Source organism: Triturus cristatus, chromosome 11, assembly GCF_964204655.1.
Source record: "Triturus cristatus chromosome 11, aTriCri1.1, whole genome shotgun sequence".
In the NCBI taxonomy this organism is placed as follows: domain Eukaryota; kingdom Metazoa; phylum Chordata; class Amphibia; order Caudata; family Salamandridae; genus Triturus; species Triturus cristatus.
In genome coordinates this window covers 19,131,521-19,150,018 of record NC_140594.1, presented here as the reverse complement: position 1 = coordinate 19,150,018, position 18,498 = coordinate 19,131,521, and the positions used below count along the sequence as shown (strand labels likewise).

The window sequence follows — 18,498 nt, the reverse complement described above, 5'->3', positions numbered from 1 at the left end:
ATACCGGCCCTCTAAATCCCACCTGTCAAGGCTTGGACATCACTAGCCCTGCAAATTAACTCCCTAACATTATCTAACTCACTTAGAGCCTGCAATGGGCGCTCTTTGTCGGATCTTGAGGGTAAACATACTTTTAATCGTCCAGGCCAGACTTCGCGTATTGATTATATTATGGTTGAGGCCAAAATGTGGACGAGGGTTATGGATTTTATGATCCACCCTCGCCATGATAGTGACCACAATGCGCTGACCCTTGATCTGACTGTAGTGAGGGAAAATAGTCCCACGCAAAATAGCGGTACGCCCCGACCCTTACTTCTTTCTGGCGACAGAAGACGCCTTAAGTGGACGCTGATTCTTAAATCCCCTGATAAAATCAGCCTTATCTACTCGGCCACATGTAATGCCCTTGCACAAATGTGCCAAATCTTAGACCAGGACAGTGATACCAGGAAAAATCATGTGTCCGAAATCCATACTGGGCTAGTTAACATGTTGGGAAATTACTTAAATCCCTTTATTTCCAGGAAAAAGAGAACCGCAATGGCACTCTCCTGGTTTAACCATGAATGCAGAAAGGCAAAATTAGCCCTATTGGCCACATTAAAATCTGGCGATAGGAAAGCGGTCGCTATGAGTAGAATTAAATATAAGCAGACCATAAAAGTGGCAAAGCAGAATTGGGAATACGATAAATGGGAGGACATTAAAAGAGCTCTTATTAAAAAAGACATGAGAGAATTCTGGGCAATTGTGAGATCAGAATCAAAGGAAGGCTGTATAGCCGATGATCCCAATATTGCATCGAGTCAATGGGTTGATCACTTTCAGAGTTTGTATGCTCCGTTGGCCCCCACTACTGAGGCTCCATCCCCCCCTGATGCGATTAACGAAGTCTCTGATAGTATAACTCCCAGGGAGGTAGAAAAGGCCGTAAACAGACTTCCAGTAGGAAAGGCTCCAGGCCTTGACAAGATTCCTGGGGACCTTTACAAGCATAAACCCGAGGTGTGGATACCATACCTTTGCTTACTTTACAACGCCATTCTTCACGGTGCCCCCATTCCGAATACCTGGGCAGGCGCAGAGATAGTCCCGGTTTTCAAGAAGGGCTCCCCCCTCTTGCCTAGCAATTACCGCCCGATCAGCCTAATTGACGTCAGCCAGAAGCTCTTTGCACGTATTATTCTAGATCGAGTGCAAGCCTGGATGGACGAAAAACGAATACTAAACCCTTACCAGGCTGGCTTTAGAGAGAAGACATCCACGGTGGACCAACTTTTACGACTACAACTTCTTTATTGGAAAACCGTGAGGGTAGAGGGTGGCAGCCTCTACCTTATCTTCGTCGATCTCAAAGCAGCTTTTGACCTAGTCCCTCGGCAAACTTTGTGGGCGGTCCTGGCTGAGATGGGGATGCCTGCATGCCTTTTGGGGATTATAAAACGGCTCCATAATGACAATTTCGCCCAAGTCAGGTGTGGTAAGGGGGGTAACTTGACCCCAAAGTTTCCAGTTAATCGTGGAGTAAGACAGGGATGCGTCCTGGCCCCAACCCTATTTTCTCTCTATACTAATGCATTAGTGCCTCACCTGAGGGGAGTTAAGGACATCGATGCCCCCAAACTTAACAACGAGCAGGTGGTCGCACTAATGTTTGCTGATGATACCCTCCTGGTGTCTAAATCCCCTATGGGGATTCAACGTGCCCTTGATAGTTTCTCTGATTTTTGTTCCCAGAGAGGCCTTGAGGTTAATTCCTCAAAAACAAAATTTATGATATGCAACCCGCCCAAAAACAATGGTCCAAACCCTTCTCTCAATGGTGTTACACTGGATAGGGTCTCAGTCTTTGAATATCTTGGTGTCATACTTTCGGATAGGATGGAATGGGGTCCCCAGCTAGCAAAAGCTAAATTACGACTCACGCAGACTTGCGGTGGGATCCTTAAAATATATAGAGCTTCCATCTTAAAACCGATAGCACCCACCATTGAGATATACAAAGTACAAGCACGGGCTGCATCTCTCTATGGGGTTGAACTATGGGGGCACTGCCTAACTGGAGACATTGGGAGATCAGAGAACTCGTTTCTAAGGTCGTTACTGTCCTTACCAACCAGCACCCCCCTTATTCCACTTAGAATGGACCTGGGAGTAAGGTCTATCCAAGATGAAATTGGTTTAAGGCCACTACTGTATTGGCGCAGGCTGTGGGCAACTCCAGAGCTAGTGGATTATCAAAACGATTTAAAATCGTTAATGACCCCCCGTGGTATAGATAATATACCGTGGCTTCTTTATATTAAAAGGGAGCTTATTAGATTAGGCTTTCCCGCACTATGGCACCATCCTGAAACCCACGCTCCTACACTCTCTAGAGCTGAATTGGTAAATGCATTTTGGTTAAATAAAAGAAATATGATGCTAACCAATAATAAATTAGGCTCTTTGACCACGGACTTCTTTAATATCAAAGAAGATTTCAAAATAGAGCCAGTTCTTGACCTGATGGAGCCTAATGCCTCTAGAAAACTATATATGCAATTCAGGTATGGAACATTGCCTTTGAGAGCCTTCACAGGGAAGTGGTCGATAAATAATCTCCCTGACTGTCCAACCTGCGGAGCCCCTAGCGAAACTGAACTACAAGTTCTCTTTTTTTGCCCAACATACAAATCCATCAGAAAACGTTGGCTTTGTCATCTCTGTAGGAATTTGGGGACCATACATTGTAAAGTTGCCTACAGAATCTTGAAGACAGACACATCATTACCTATAGTCTTTTCGCTATCACGCTTCTGGTATGCTGTGTGGCGAAGGAGAAGTTCCCTTTTAGTCTCAAACTTGTCGGTATAATCTACTGTTTTTATGACATTTTAATCTTTTAAACTTTTACCTACTGTTTTAATGAATTAATTGGCAACCAATCTAATCTTTATTGTACTTACTCTCTATGTACTGTAACAATTTGTTTTTTTTTGTATGATTGTATGTCTTTGTGGATTGCTTATCTTTTATGGTCTATGACCGAAATAAAGATTATTTTGATAACTACTACCACAACCTTTCATGCTTGATCCAGCAGGTCTGACAATATGTGCCATCTTAGCTCTGATTAAGACCCCTTTTGGGGTGAACCATCTGCATGAAAGTGTGTCGGGGCCTTGGTGTAGGAGTGTGGTGGGCGCATTTTAGTGTTTTGGGGAGAACGGGAACTGTTTTACACGTCACAGTATTGAAAGTCTTTTAATACTGTGACGTGCAAAACATGCATTTAACTCTTTTAATGAAAGTTAAATGAAGGGACTGATTAGAATTATTGGGGCGTCACTCCCCATGGGTTCGGTTGCGGGGGACACTATTTCAAGGATCTTCAAAAACTGTTTTGTGTTTCAGAGTTTAAGAAAAGCAGGTGCTGTAAATGTTATCATTACATTGTTATCGATGTTCTACAAACCCCACGTGGCGTGCTACAGACGGCACTGCCTCATGGTGGTTGAATAATAGCTGGAGTTAATATCTAAGTTAGTGGTACTCATTTTATCTGCTCACATAGATGAAAGTAGGAGGGGCTCATTCGAACATGTGTTGCCATGGTAACACTGAAAGCTCTGGAGCAGTCGCTCAGCCCGAAGAGCTCTCTTACCCTCGCGAGACAAAGCCCATCGCCAGAAACAATGTTACACCTTTTATGGTAACTTGCTGAGCAGATAGCGCTGTATGCCATAGTGTGTGGCGTCCGAGCGCTGTGGCTAAAGCGACATACTTATTTGTAGGGATGATGGCCGAAGATTATTTTTCTGAATGTGCAGTAGAAAAGGCTCCTATGTGACTGAAAAGTGGGACTCGTTTGCAGAAATAGCATCGGCAGGCCAAGGTGCAGGGATACCCTGCCCCCCAGGACCTGTGGGGGGGCCCAGAGGGACCACTCTTCAGGCCCAAAAATAAATATAAAATTTGCAATTTTGGTGCAATCCAGCGGAACTCCTACAGGATCACAGCAAGAAAAAAAAAACTAACAATGGCAGCTGTAAATTCTTTAAAACATATATGGTAAGGGGTCGTGAGTAGGGCCCCCTCCCTGAGCTAATTTGGGGCCCTAGGGACCTCATCCCCAGGGGCTGGGTATGTCAATTAAGGGCAAGAGTCAAGCCCCCCCCCCCAAGTCTGGATAGGCCCCAGGGATCCCATCCTTTTGGGACAAAATCAATTTTAAAAAATGGGAAGGGTCCACGTGGCCCTCTCCCCAAGCCATAAAAGGCCCCTGGGACCCCATTCCCCAGGGCGGTAACAAAACTTAAAAAGGGGGTGGGAGCCATGCATCCCCCTTCCCAGAGCCTTTGAAGGTCCAGGGGACCCCAGACCCTGGGGTCGCCTCCTTTACTGTGCCCTGGGGACCCCAGGACACAATAGTTTCCCTGCCCGCACCAGCGTGGACAAGGAAACATTTGTTTGCTCCTGCCTAGCGGGAGCATTTTTTAACCACCCGCCAAACGGGAGCAAGCATGCCTTCTTGGCCTGCAGAAGTGCAGGCAAGAAAGGCAGGTCACTGGGCTCCGAGCCCAGTGGGACATGCTGCCCCCTGGGAAGCAGACCTCTTGTTTTGTTGCAGGGAAACCGAACGCATACTGCTCCACCCCAAAGGGAGCAAGCAACGTTAGCATCTCTCGCCGCGCGGGTGCAATACCGGCTCTCGCATCGCACAGTGAGCTGGCTGGGTCTACTGGGGCCCTCAGACTCCCCCCGCGGGCCCCATTGTGTGGGTTGGTGGGTGCCCCTGATGTGCACCTGGACACCCACCTATGATATAGAAAGTCCCCATGAGATGGGGTTCCCGGGGCGACAAAAGGCCTGAAGCGGGGGCTGCCCTGCCCCTCTCTCTTTAAACTTAATATCGGCCCCAAGGGATGGGTGTTCCTGGGGCCTCATAACGCTCAGAGAGGTGGATGCCACCCCCTCTCCTTTATGATGTACTTTGGCCCTGGGGATAGGGTCCCTGGGGCCAAATAAGGCTTGGGGAGTGGGGGCTCATAGCCCCCTTCCCTTTTTCATTGGTTTTGGCTCCAAGGGGATGTAGTCCTGAGGCCACAATAGGCTCATGGAGGGGCACTGCGCAGCCCCCCCCCCCTTTAAATGTAATATCAGACTCAGGGGATGGTGTCCATGGGGTCTAATAAGTTCTAGAGAAGGGGAAGCATGACCCCTCTCCTTAATCATGTACTTTGACCTCGGGATGGGGTCCCTGGGGCCTAATAAGGTGTGGGAATGGAGGTTGCGTGGCCTTTTTGGCCCGGGGGATGTGATCCCTGGGCTTAATAAGGCTTGGGGAGGGGGGCCGCAGGTCCCCTTCCCTTAATAATAAACTTCAGCTCCAGGGGAAGGGGGCCAGGTGTGCCCCTCCCCTTTTTAATTACATTTGACCTCAGGGGTTAGGGTCCCAGGGGCCTAACGTGGCTCGGGGGGCAATACATGGGATCTGATGCCTGTCTTCCACATCACCCCTATATAAGAGCATATGGGAGACGATGCTCAGCCTCTCACATCACCCATGTATAACACAACATGGGACAGGATGCCATACATGGATTAAGATGCCCAGTCTCACACATCACACATATATAACACAACATGGGACAGGATGCCATACATGGGTTAAGATGCCCAGTCTCACACATCACTCATTTATATCAGACTTTCGAATAAAATTCCCAGCCTCCCACATCACCCATGTATAACAGAACATGGGACAGGATACATGGGTTAAGATTCCTAGCCTCCAACATCACCCATGTATAACAGTTAACAGGATACGATGCCCAGCCTCTCACATCACCCACGTAAAACAATACATGGGATATGATGCCTGTCTTCCACATCACCCATGTATAAGAGCAAATGGGATATGATGCCCAGCCTCCCACATCACCCATGTATAACAGAACATGGGTCAGGATGCCATACATGGGTTAAGATGCCCAGTCTCCCACATCACTCATAAATGTCGGACTGTCGAATAAGATTCCCAGCTCCCACATCACCCTTGTAAAACAATACATGGGATGATATACCCAGCCTCCCACATCACCCATGTAAAACAATACATGGGATGATATACCCAGCCTCCCACATCAACCATGTAAAACAATACATGTGATGAGATTCCCAGCTCTCACATCACCCACGTAAAACCATACATGAGATGAGATCCCCAGCCTCCCAAATCACCCATGTAAAACAATACATGGGATGATATACCCAGCCTCCCACATCACCCATGTAAAACAATACATGGCATGATATACCAAGCCTCCCACATCACCCATGTAAAACAATACACGGGATGATATACCCAGCCTCTCAGATCTCCCATGTAAAACAATACATGGGATGAGAGTCCCAGCTTCCCACATCACCCATGAAAACAATACATGGGATGATATTCCCAGCCTCCCTCATCACCCATGTAAAACAATACATGTGATGAGATAACCAGCCTCCCACATCTCCCATGTAAAACAATACATGAGATGAGAGTCCCAGCTTCCCACATCACCCATGTAAAACAATACATGGGATGATCTACCCAACCTCCCACATGACCATTGTAAAACAATACATAGGATGAGATTCCCAGCCTCCCACATCACCCATGTAAAACAATACATGGGATGATCTACCCAGCCTCCCACATCACCCATGTAAAACAATGCACAAGCTAAGATTTCCATCCTCCCACATCACCCATGTAAAACAATGCACAAGCTAAGATGTCCATCCTCCCACATCACTCATGTATAACAGTACATGGGATATAATGCCCAGCTTCCACATCACCCATGTATAACAGTACATGAGCTAAGATGTCCATCCTCCCACATCACCCATGTATAACAATACATGAGCTAAGATGTCCATCCTCCCACATCACTCATGTATAACAATACATGAGCTAAGATGTCCATCCTCCCACATCACCCATGGATAACAGTACATGAGCTAAGATGTCCATCCTCCCACATCACCCATGTATAACAGTACATGAGCTAAGATGTCCATCCTCCCACATCACCCATGTATAACAGTACATGAGCTAAGATGTCCATCCTCCCACATCACCCATGTATAACAGTACATGAGCTAAGATGTCCATCCGCCCACATCACTCATGTATAACAGAAAAATGAATGAGATGGCCAGCCTCTGACATTACCCGCGTAAAGCAGAACACTGAATAAAATGCCCAGCCTCCCACAGTAACCATGTATAAACACATGCTCACCCATCCTTACCAGCACTGGCAATAACATGTTCAGCCCCCAGCCCCATGATTGATTTCTACAAACACATGGATTCAGCGGCCTCCCATGTTTTCCACCCTTCTCCACCCAGCACTGTTCTCACCCCTCGTATTTCCGCCCCCTCCTTGCATCCCTCCCCTGCTCTTAAATTCAGCTCCAGAGTTCTGATTAGAGATTGTGCTTCTCCTTTCCATAATTCCAGCTGTTTTTCTGTATTAAAACTGACTTTGTTATTAACATGTCTTTGAGCACCAGCCATGTTCCATGCTGTGCACATATTTTAGGTGCTTTATAAGACTTCAAAAACATATCTATTTGACACTATAAAGACGGCACAGTGCGCTCAAAGATGACATTTCCATAAAATGATTGATAATATTCTGTAATTTCTGGAACATTCCCGCTGTAACCTGGGCATGCCCCCCCCCGTGTTAATGGACCCGCCCAGCGCTCCTCTTTAAAATTGCGGCAGGCGGAAGGAAACGTCTTACACGGGGCGTAAATCAGCCCCGAAGAGCCCGTTCCACGGCCTTGTTAAATGTGACCTCGAGGTTTGCTGATAGGCATCAATATTGGGGTCTGAACGGCCCTGTTTATAGGGGATATTGTCCCTGGAAGGATTTTATAGGAATTAGATGCCCAATAAAATGCTTCCAGACTGATGTACCACCCTGTAAAACCTCTAAAGTGCTCTTAAAATGGCGGCTTTGTGAAGGGAGCCTGGGAGCCAGACGACCCAAAGTGTAATATCAGGAGTGTGGCGGAGCAGGTATTACCAGCACTCGGTCACTTTTATAGGACTGTCATATGTGATACTTCTAAAGCGCCGTGACCTCGTCACAGCGGCAAACAAGGCAAGTCCTTGTGCTCCCGCCACCATAAGATGCTACGGGACACAGCCTGGAGCCCAGAAGAGGACACGGTTAGGGCATTAAGTGCCATATGTAGAAATGCTTAATTTGAGCCAGTGGTTTCTGTCACTCGGCACCGGCACTTAATTGTCAACACGGCACTTGTCACAGTCTGGCACAAGGTGGCTCTGTGTGGCTAATTTAGAGATGAGTACAACAGTTAATTATTATTTCATGGACATGAAAAATGACAATTACCTACCGCCCAACACATTCTTATAACTTTCAATGCCGGACTGGCCAGCCGGGCAAGCGGGCAATTCCTCGGGAGGCTGGAGCCCCAGGAGGCCGGTATTAAACTTGGAGGCCGGTTTCAGCCTCTAGGAATGATCGTGCACATTACCGATCGCGGCCACAACTTGAAAGAGTTGCTCTTGTTCTAGCGCACATTAGCACGTCTGTCCATGCGGGCTCAAATGTTAATTTTTTCCAGGGCTGTTTTAAGTTTCCAGGCCGGCCCTGATAACTTTGGGGGTCTGGGATAAGCTGAATTGTCACACTTGTAGAAGTGTGAGGGTTAGTAGTTGTGTTGCTACTATCATTGGCAGCATGGGAGGGGCAGTGGGTGGAGCAAGCTGCAGCGACCTTCTGACGAGAGCCCCGGCACTTGTTTTTTTTTTTTACAACTTAAGTACTGTTTGTTGGTGAGGGTACTTCACATTTTGTGGTGCAACAGTGCCAGGTTTGTGGCCTTCAACCAATTGCAATGCCTGCTCTCTACACCTGTGAATATCTTTACGGCATAAAATGTTTTTCCAGAATTTATATTTTTCAACAACTTTTTGTGAGCCAATTCTCAATTTGTCACTGTCTTTACAGGTGTTACTTTCAACTCATGTTATTTTGTGACAGTTTTATCCAGCTATTTTCCTAAAATGTATGAAGCATGGCAAGTAAAAAACAAATCAGAGGACCGGCTGTACCTAAGAAACCCCTAGTAAGAATTAAAGCACATTTGGAACTTGATTACAGAATGATTTCTGAATGAACCGGACCCCGGAAGTGCCTGTGTCCCAGAGTTCTCATTGGTGGAACCTACTGCCACGGCTTTGTGAAGATTCCTGATTGAACCGGACCCCGGAAGTGCCTGTGTCCCAGAGTTCTCATTGGTGGAACCTACTGCCACGGCTTTGTGAAGATTCCTGATTGAACCAGACCCCGGAAGTGCCTGTCTCCCAGAGTTCTCATTGGTGGAACCTACTGCCCCGGCTTTGTAATGATTCCTTTGCTCTATTTCAGAATTACAGGTTTTTCATTATTCATCCAGTATCCCTCCAGGATTTTTCGGCAGCTCATCGCCGTGCACCCCAACTGTCACCAGATATTCTAGATATATTATGTGAAAATGTGCTATAAAGGGGTTGTCCCTTCATAGATGGTAAAGCTCAGGTCACGTGGCAGTGTCTTTCTTAACTTTTAAAAGTAAGTTAATTAGAAGTGGTATAACATACAATTAGATAATGCAGTACAATTCAGAAGGAAAATACAACTGAAATTAGGAATATATGACAATTTAGAAGAGGAAGGGGACAAACAAGGTTCATGGTAAAAGTAGTCTGATGGTTACATAGAAAAAAGCTAGTGCTTATGACACAATAAAAAAGTAGTATTAATATATCTGAAAGGAAAGTCAAGGGGGTTCGGAGAACATCTCCTTCATCAGGTTAATGCGTGAGAAATGGATTTGCATATCGGTCCAAAAAGTTAATGACTGGGGTCCACATAAGACTGAACGTTTTACAGAGTGCATATATTAAGTATCTAGTTTATGATTATGGCACACTGCATACCGCCATGCTTGAAAAGATAATTGGGAAAGGGCTTTCCAATTTTTGGTTATTTGTTGGAACGCTACTGCTAATAACTAATCCAATATTCGTAAAGCCAATGGAACATTTTCCCAGTTATCAGATAAACTTCCTAAGAAAACATTACTAGTTGAGAAAGGTACCTTAGAGTGAAAGATGGAATGCACTTGAGTCCAGATTTGTAACCAGAAATTGAAAGTGAAAGGGCCTGTGAAAAGTAAATATTTTAAATCTGGGTGAAGTGATGAACATGACCAGCAAGTACCGGGAAGGCCTGGGTACATCGTGTGTAGAGTCACAGGACATATTAAGAGTCTATTGTGTATGTAGAAAAGTGCTCGCATAGTGTTTGCTGCGTGGAAGGATTTTCCAAGTTTTGTCCAAATTTTCCTCAATAAATCAAACCATGTCACTTCTAAGTCATTTTCCCAACTTAATTCTGTGTCTGTTTCGTCTCTAGCCGCGGGAAGATATTGTAATTGGGAATAAATAGTGGAGGCCTTTCGAGTTGTAAGTAGGAGACCCCGAAGCGGTTAATGGAGGATGGAGTAGGCTGAGTGCGGGATTGAAATTGAATGTACGCAGTAGATATGATGTCTTTTAAAAGTTGAAAGTTACGTTGAAAGGAAGGTGGGAAACTAAAAAGGGGTTGTGCGAAAGACATAAGACAATTGTGAACTCAAATTTGTCTAACCCAAATTAAACATTTTGTTCTCCAGGTTTTCCAGTAGATAGATTTATTATTACATTTATGAAATTATTATGCAAAATTGTAGTGTTAAGAAATGTGTGAAGAGCTTTGGGAGTATATGATAGTATGGGTTCTAGGAATTTCTATGAGTGTTTGAAAATGGGAGTGGAGAAGTTTTGGGTTTTATGTGTGAATGTCGAGTATTCATGAATGGAAAAAGGTGACCTGGAAAGTTTTTTTCCAAGTCAACCCATAGTGGGAAATAGCTTGGGGAGTTTTAAATCCATTAAGCAGATAGCTAAAAAAAAAAATCTGTATGATAATTGTAAAAATCAGGGAAATTTACAACACCATCCGATTGAGGGAGTTCTGGTTTTAACAAGGACATATGGGGTATTTTATTGTTCGGAAAAAATTGACGAGTATGGAGTTGATTTTTAAGGGATTTGAGAGGAAACGTTAATGAAATATAAGAAATGGTGTAGAGTATATTGGCTACTAAGATAATCTTGATAGTATCAAGGCAACCCCACCAAGAAAGATGCGAATTGATTGATTAACGAGGCTATCTTGTGTATGCACGTGTCTAAACTCAATGAGATGGAAGTTTTGATGGATGTATTGAACCATAGACCAAGATATTTAATTTGTTGTGCATTCCAAGTAAAATTAGAGAATAGAAAGTCGTGTTTGAAAGTGATTTTATTTAGAGGTAGAATCTCACACTTATCATTGCTTAATGTATAACCAGATAAAAGAGAATAAGAAGTGACTTCATTTCAAAAAGTTGGGAGTGATGATTGAGGTAGTGAGATAAATACAAAAATATCTTCAGCGTGTTCTCCTAAGTTAATCTATTTACTGTTAAAAGTGAAGCCATGGATATATTGATTGTCTTAGTTTAGATAGAAATGGTTCTCAGTTTTGGCAGCATGTTAAACTCGGGGGCAGTTTCCTTCTTGCTGAAAAAAACCCCCAACAGTTCCTCCTACCATGTTCTGACTATTTCACTCATTAATTTCAAATATTGCAAGATTTATTAGAGACAGTGGAGATATCTGGGACTTCCTGCATGCTAAATGAGCTTTTACCAGCTTCATCTCGTGAGAAACTCTAAACTTCGGATCCCACCCAGAAACCCTCACATCGGTAGTCCAGTCTCTGGTGCTGTTTCACCCAGACGGAGGAGATGTATTCTGCCTGTTTTACTAATCCCACTTCCAGCCACTCTATACACAGCACATTTTACAATAGCTAAGATGACCACCCGCATTTAACCCCTCGTCATCTAAACTCCATTTAAAGCTACAAATCGTTTCAAAATCTGCCGCAACCACCCCTCCCACCTCCACAATCACATGATGAGCTCTGGTGGTCTGTACAACATCTGGACAGGGGCAAAGTATACAAAGTATAGAAATCAAAAACAGCAAACTGGGCCTTCCCAAGTCAAACTCCACATGCTCATCCCTATCCTAATGGTATATGACACGCCACCCTACTCTCCTCTCTTCTGGAGACCACTCAAATCTCTCCTTCAAGCTCCAGCCTCAGGCGACCACCTCTCGCTTCAGTGATTGCTTGGTCCGTTATTTAGCATTTTTCTATTGTTTAATGCTCAGTTTTATAGGTATTTAGTTTTTTTGTACTTTTGTTCTTTTTAAGGTCCTCTGGGGTCTCAGATTTAGGTCTGCATTAATAAATGCAGAAACAATATTAAAATATATACATGGGCGTCCACTGGGGGATAAAGGGGGCACTGGCCCCCAACCCTGGATTTTTCAATTGCCCTTTAATGACTATGCACCTGCCCTTTGACATTGTCAAAAAGGGTCCGAGGATGGATAACGTTAAACTTATGCCTCCCCTGAAACAAATCTGCGGAATCCCATGAATACATTTTGTTTAACTTCAATTTTACTTATTCTGTTGAACCAAATATGAGCTTTTATTACCTTGAAGCTATTTTGTTTGAGCCAGCAGAATGGCTTCCCAGAGGTTATGAGGCTACATCCACACCCACTGTCACACATGGAGTTTAGGAGCGACGACAAATGACGTGGGAGAGACTCTTAGAGTGAGGTCTCCCTTACGACTGAAACCTCCAATGATGACTGTGCTACAGTGATGAGGAGGAGGTAGGACGCGCAGCGACGCTAGCCACTGTGTGGTCCAGCAGGAAGCTGATGCTGAGAAAGTGATGGGGCAAGAAGTTCTCCGGCACTCTTCAAGTGTGACGTGCCAGGCAAAGCACAGGCGAAGAGACTGTGTCTGGATTGTCCCCAAAATGGTTCATTTGAAACTTCCACCCTTTGATGGAGTTGTTGGATGTGACAAAAGAATGAACATTTTGCCTACTGATAACTTTTAGTCTAGACATCACCTAGATGAGCCCAGCAAAATCCTGGACTCAATTTCCCTAAACTCTCAAACACAGAAACTCAAACATCTATCAGTTCCCCAGGAGGGCATCAATGCATACCCTTAATCTGATTAACACAAACATATTTTACCACTTTGTTAAAAACTTTAATAAACTTTTTTTCATTTTCCCTATACTTTACCAATCGAGATTCCCACCCTGACTGTGGAGTCTCCCTGTGGTAAAGTATAGGGGAATGTAAAAAAATGTACTTACCTCAAAACAAATCTGTAAGTATAGTGCATGTCAAATCTTAATGTAAATTCGTTTTATGCATTTATTTTAAATGCTGAACAAAATAAAAATGCTAGAGCACTATTAAATGGATTTTGAATTAAATATTTAATTAATTTGAAAATGTTAAATTAAATACAAAAAATGTTTATGAATTTTAAATTAAAAAATATATTGCTACCTAGATTCTTTTTATCATGCATTGATAATTAATAAAAGTGATGTATAGAGTTAATTAAAAGTAATTTAAATATATTTTAAAAGCATTTAATTTACATTTATTTTTTAATTAAAAAAGGGTGTTTAAATATTTTCTAATTAAATACTAAATATGTTTTATTCTTATATATATTTTTTACATTAACTTAGATCTATTTTCATTTTTTACCTATTTGAAGTAATGTCATTTAATCTAACATTAATGCGTATGGGGTTTCCTTTTATGTCTTACAGCCATTATTTTCTATGGGAGGTTGTTGCAGTACCAGTGGTTGATCAGGTGTTGTACTTTTGTGGCAGCCGTTGGCTTATTCTTTCCTGCCTGCGCACATGTTCCTCTGTCTAAACCTCTGCTTACTCCTCACTATATCCTTCCAATTTAGTAATAAGTATGTCCATTCCCAGCCACTCCCCGGTCCGTCCCACATTTACTAGTAAGTAGTAACTTACATGTGTGAGGATCTCCCCATAGAGAAGACAGGAAAGGAGGAGGCAGCGATTCACACTCGTAGCTTTTGGAAATAGCATTTTTAACACGCTATCACTTTGGTATCGCTTTGTTCATCACTACTATTGTAGCACAACTGAACACATTACAAAATGCAGTTTGTGAATAGGTCCACTACAACAACTGCCAGTTGAAACCTGATACACAAGTATAGCAATCAGGTTGGGGAACTGCAAAGTAATTTATCATTTCATCCTCAGCAGCCAGCACCGATTCCATAGACATTGTTCCTTCCCGGAGATTTGGCCGAATTCTATATCTACCAAGGAAAGGAGGTGGCAGCAACCAAGGGCATTGTGGAGCAGAACCAAGGACGGAGGTGCCCTCAACAACGGGCATCATTGAGGTGAACCAAGGAATGGAGGTGCCCTCAACAAAGGGAATTATGGAGCAGAACAAAGGAATGGACGTGCCTTCAACCAAGGGCATTGTGGAGCAGAACCAAGGAACGGAGGTGCCCCCAACAACGGGCATTGTTGAGGCAAACCAAGGAATGGAGGTGCTCTCAACAAATGGCATCATGGAGCAGAACCAAGTAACAGAGATGCCCCCAACAACGGGCATCGTTGAGGCGAACCAAGGAATGGAGGTGCCCTCAACAAAGGGTATCATGGAGCAGAACCAAGGAATGGAGGTGCCCTCTACAAAGGGCATCATGTAGGGAAGCCAAGGAACAGAGGTGCCAGCAACAAAGGGCATCACAGAGCGGAACCAAGGAACGGAGGTGCCAGCAACAAAGGGCGTTGTGGAGCAGAACCAAGGAACAGAGGTACCCTCTACAAAGGGCATTGTGGAGCAGAACCAAGGAACGGAGGTGCCAGCAACAAAGGGAATCGTTGAGGAGAACCAAGGAACGGAGGTGCCAGCTACAGGGGGCATTAAGGAGAATAGCAGGGTAGACAGATGCGTAAGAGACATTAATCGTTGGGCTGACTTTGATGAGAGCATACCTGTGTATTTTTACTGTTTCTGTTCCATTTCACCGTCGCTAAAATCATTTTGAGAAACGATTGGCAAAAAGCTAACTTTCCTCCCAGCTAATGCAGCGGGAAACAATTTATTCCACTTGACCACAGTGCTCAAAATGAATTACAATTTTTCATTTCCAACAGGAAACACAGCCTTGACAAATTGTATAACAAGCTTGTCTGCCTGCTGATAAATGGCGCAGAGGGAAGTCAGGCCGTCCTAAAGAGATGGGCAGAAATACTCCAGTAAAGAAAGATGACGGCTCTGAAGTGAGCAATGATTTGTTCCGCTTCCTGTGAGTGCGCCCCCCCTCGCTTCCCCCTTCGTGGCAGCAGCCACTACCTGCACCGCTGGCTCTCTGGAGCCCGCCCTGGCATGTAAAAGAACATGTTATTACATGAGGACCCAGGTGTGTCTGGAGCTGTGTGGGGTGGAGCGAACCGAGGTGAGCCGAAGGGGAGGCTGAAGAAGCAGAGGCAGGACCTGGGCTAAAGATGAGAGTGAGGCTGAGGTAGGAGCTGAGCTAAAGATCAGAGCGAGGCTGAGGCAGGGCATGGGCTAAAGATGAGAGTGAGGCTGAGGTAGGACCTGGGCTAAAGATGAGAGTGAGGCTGAGGCAGGCCATGGGCTAAAGATGGAGCTAATGCTGAGGCTGAGGCAGGGCATGGGCTAAAGATGGAGCTAATGCTGAGGCAGCGCCTGGGCTAAAGATGAGAGTGAGGCTGAGGTAGGAGCTGAGCTAAAGCTGGGATGAGAGTGAGGCAGGGCCTGGGCTAGAGGTGAGAGTGAGGCTGAGGCAGGGCCTGGGCTAAAGATGAGAGTGAGGCTGAGGTAGGAGCTGAGCTAAAGATCAGAGCGAGGCTGAGGCAGGACATGGGCTAAAGATGGAGCTAATGCTGAGGTTGAGGCAGGGCCTGGGCTAAAGATCAGAGCGAGGCTGAGGCAGGGCCTCGGCTAAAGATGAGAGTGAGGCTGAGGTAGGAGCTGAGCTAAAGATCAGAGCGAGGCTGAGGCTGAGGCAGGGCATGGGCTAAATATGGAGCTAATGCTGAGGCTGAGGCAGGAGCTGAGCTAAAGATGGAGCTAATGCTGAGGCTGAGGCAGGGCCTGGGCTAAAGATCAGAGCGAGGCTGAGGTAGGGCATGGGCTAAAGATGGAGCTAATGCTGAGGCAGGACCTGAGCTAAAGATGGAGCTAATGCTGAGGCTGAGGCAGGGCCTGGGCCAAATATGAGAGTGAGGCTGAGGTAGGAACTGAGCTAAAGATCAGAGCGAGGCTGAGGCAGGGCATAGGCTAAAGATGGAGCTAATGATGAGGCTGAGGCAGGAGCTGAGCTAAAGATGGAGCTAATGCTGAGGCTGAGGCAGGGCCTCGGGCAAAGATGGAGCTAATGCTGAGGCTGAGGTAGGGCCTTGGGTAAAGATGGAGCTAATGCTGAGGCTGAGGCAGGACCAGGGCTAGAGCTGAGAGTGAGGCTGAGGCAGGACCTGGGCTAAAGCTGGAGCCAAAGCTGAGGGAGGGCCTGGGCTAAAGCTAGAACTTAGAGTGAGGCACCCGGTCCAAAGATGGAGCTAAGGCTGAGAGAGGACCTAGGCTAGAGCTGAAAGTGAGGCTGAGGCAGGACCTGGGTTAGAGATGGAACTGAGAGTGAGGCTGAGTCAGAGCTTGAGCTAAAGCTAGAGTTTAGAGTGAGGCTGAATCAGCACCTGGGCTAAAAATGGAGCTAAGGCTGAGGCAGGACCTGGGCTAAAGATGGAGCCAAAGCTGAGGCGGGGTCTGGGCTAAGGCTAGAACTTAGAGTGAGGCTGAGTCAGCACCTGGGCTAAAGATGGAGCTAAGGCTGAAGCAGGACCTGGGCTAGAGCTGAAAGTGAGGCTGAGGTAGGACCTGGGCTAGAGATGGAGCTGAGAGTGAGGCTGAGGCATGACCTGGGCTAGAGCTGAGAGTGAGGCTGGGGCAGGACCTGGGCTAAAGATGGAGCTGAGAGTGAGGCTGAGGCAGGACCTGGGCTAGAGCTGAGAGTGAGGCTGAGGCAGGACCTGGGCTAAAGATGGAGCTGAGAGTGAGACTGAGGCAGGACCTGGGCTAGTGCTGAGAGTGAGTCTGAGGCAGGAGATGGGCTAAAGATGGAGCTGAGAGTGGGGCTGAGGCAGGAGCTGGGCTAAAGATGGAGCTGAGAGTGAGGCTGAGGCAGGACCTGGGCTAGAGCTGAGAGTGAGGCTGAGTCAGGACCTGGGCTAAAGATGGAGCCAAAGCTGAGGCAGGGCCTGGGCTAAAGCTAAACATTAGAGTGAGGCTGAGTCAGCACCTGGGCTAAAGATGGACCTAAGGCAGAGAGAGGACCTGGGCTAGAGCTGAAAGTGAGGCTGAGACAGGACCTGGGTTAGAGATGGAACTGAGAGTGAGGCTTAGTCAGAGCTTGAGGTAAAGCTAGAGCTTAGAATGAGTCTGAGGCAGAACCTGGGCTAGAGCTGGAGCTGGGAGTGAGGCTGAGGCAGGACCTGGGCTAAAGATGGGCAGAGATTGAGGCAGAGGCAGGACCTGGGCTAAAGATGGGCTGAGAGTGAGGCTGAGGCAGGACCTGGGCTAAAGATGGAGCTGAGAGTAAGGCTGGGGCAGGGCCTCGGCTAGAGCTAGAGCTGAGAGTGAGGCTGAGGCAGGACCTGGGCTAGAGCTGAGAGTGAGGCTGAGGCAGGACCTGGTCTAGAGTTGAGAGTGAGGCTGAGGCAGGACCTGGGCTATAGCTGAGAGAGAGGCTGAGGCAGGACCTGGGCTAGAGCTGAGAGTGAGGCTGAGGCAGGACCTGGGCTAAAGCTGGAGCTGAGAAAGAGGCTGAGGCAGGACGTGGGCTAGAGATGGAGCTGAGAGTGAAGCTGAGGCAGGACATGGGCTAGAGCTGAGAGTGAGGCTGAAGCAGCACCTGGGCTAAAGACGGAGCTAAAAGTGAGGCAGGGCCTGGGCTAGGGCTGAGATTGAGGCTGAGGCAGGACCTGGGCTAAAGCTGAGAGTGAGGCTAAGGCAGGACCTGGGCTAGAGATGGAGCTGAGACTGAGGCTGAGGCAGCACCTGGGCTAAAGACGGAGCTGAGAGTGAGGCAGGACCTGGGCTAAAGCTGGAGCCGAGAGTGAGGCTGAGAAAGGACCTGGGCTAGAGCTGAGAGTGCGGCTCAGGCAGGACCTGGGCTAGAGCTGAGAGTGAGGTGAGGCAGGACCTGGGCTAAAGATGGTGTTGAGAGTGAAGCTGAGGCAGGACCTGGGCTAGAGCTGAGAGTGAGGCTGAAGCAGGAGCTAGGCTAAAGATGGAGCTGAGAGTGAGGCTGAGGAAGGAGCTGGGCAAAAGATGGAGCTGAGAGTGAGGCAGGGCCTGGGCTAGAGCTAAGAGTGAGACTGGGGCAGGACCTTGGCTAAAGATGGAGTTGAAACTGAGGCAGGGCCA

At 46.4% G+C, this 18,498-nt stretch overlaps 1 protein-coding gene across 1 annotated transcript in view; it reads right to left on the bottom strand.

The window, feature by feature from the left end:
* The window catches only part of LOC146783165 (transmembrane protein 132C-like), a 1,355,452-nt gene that overhangs the window by 1,113,139 nt on the left and 223,815 nt on the right, over positions 1-18,498 (bottom strand). The window lies entirely within an intron of this gene.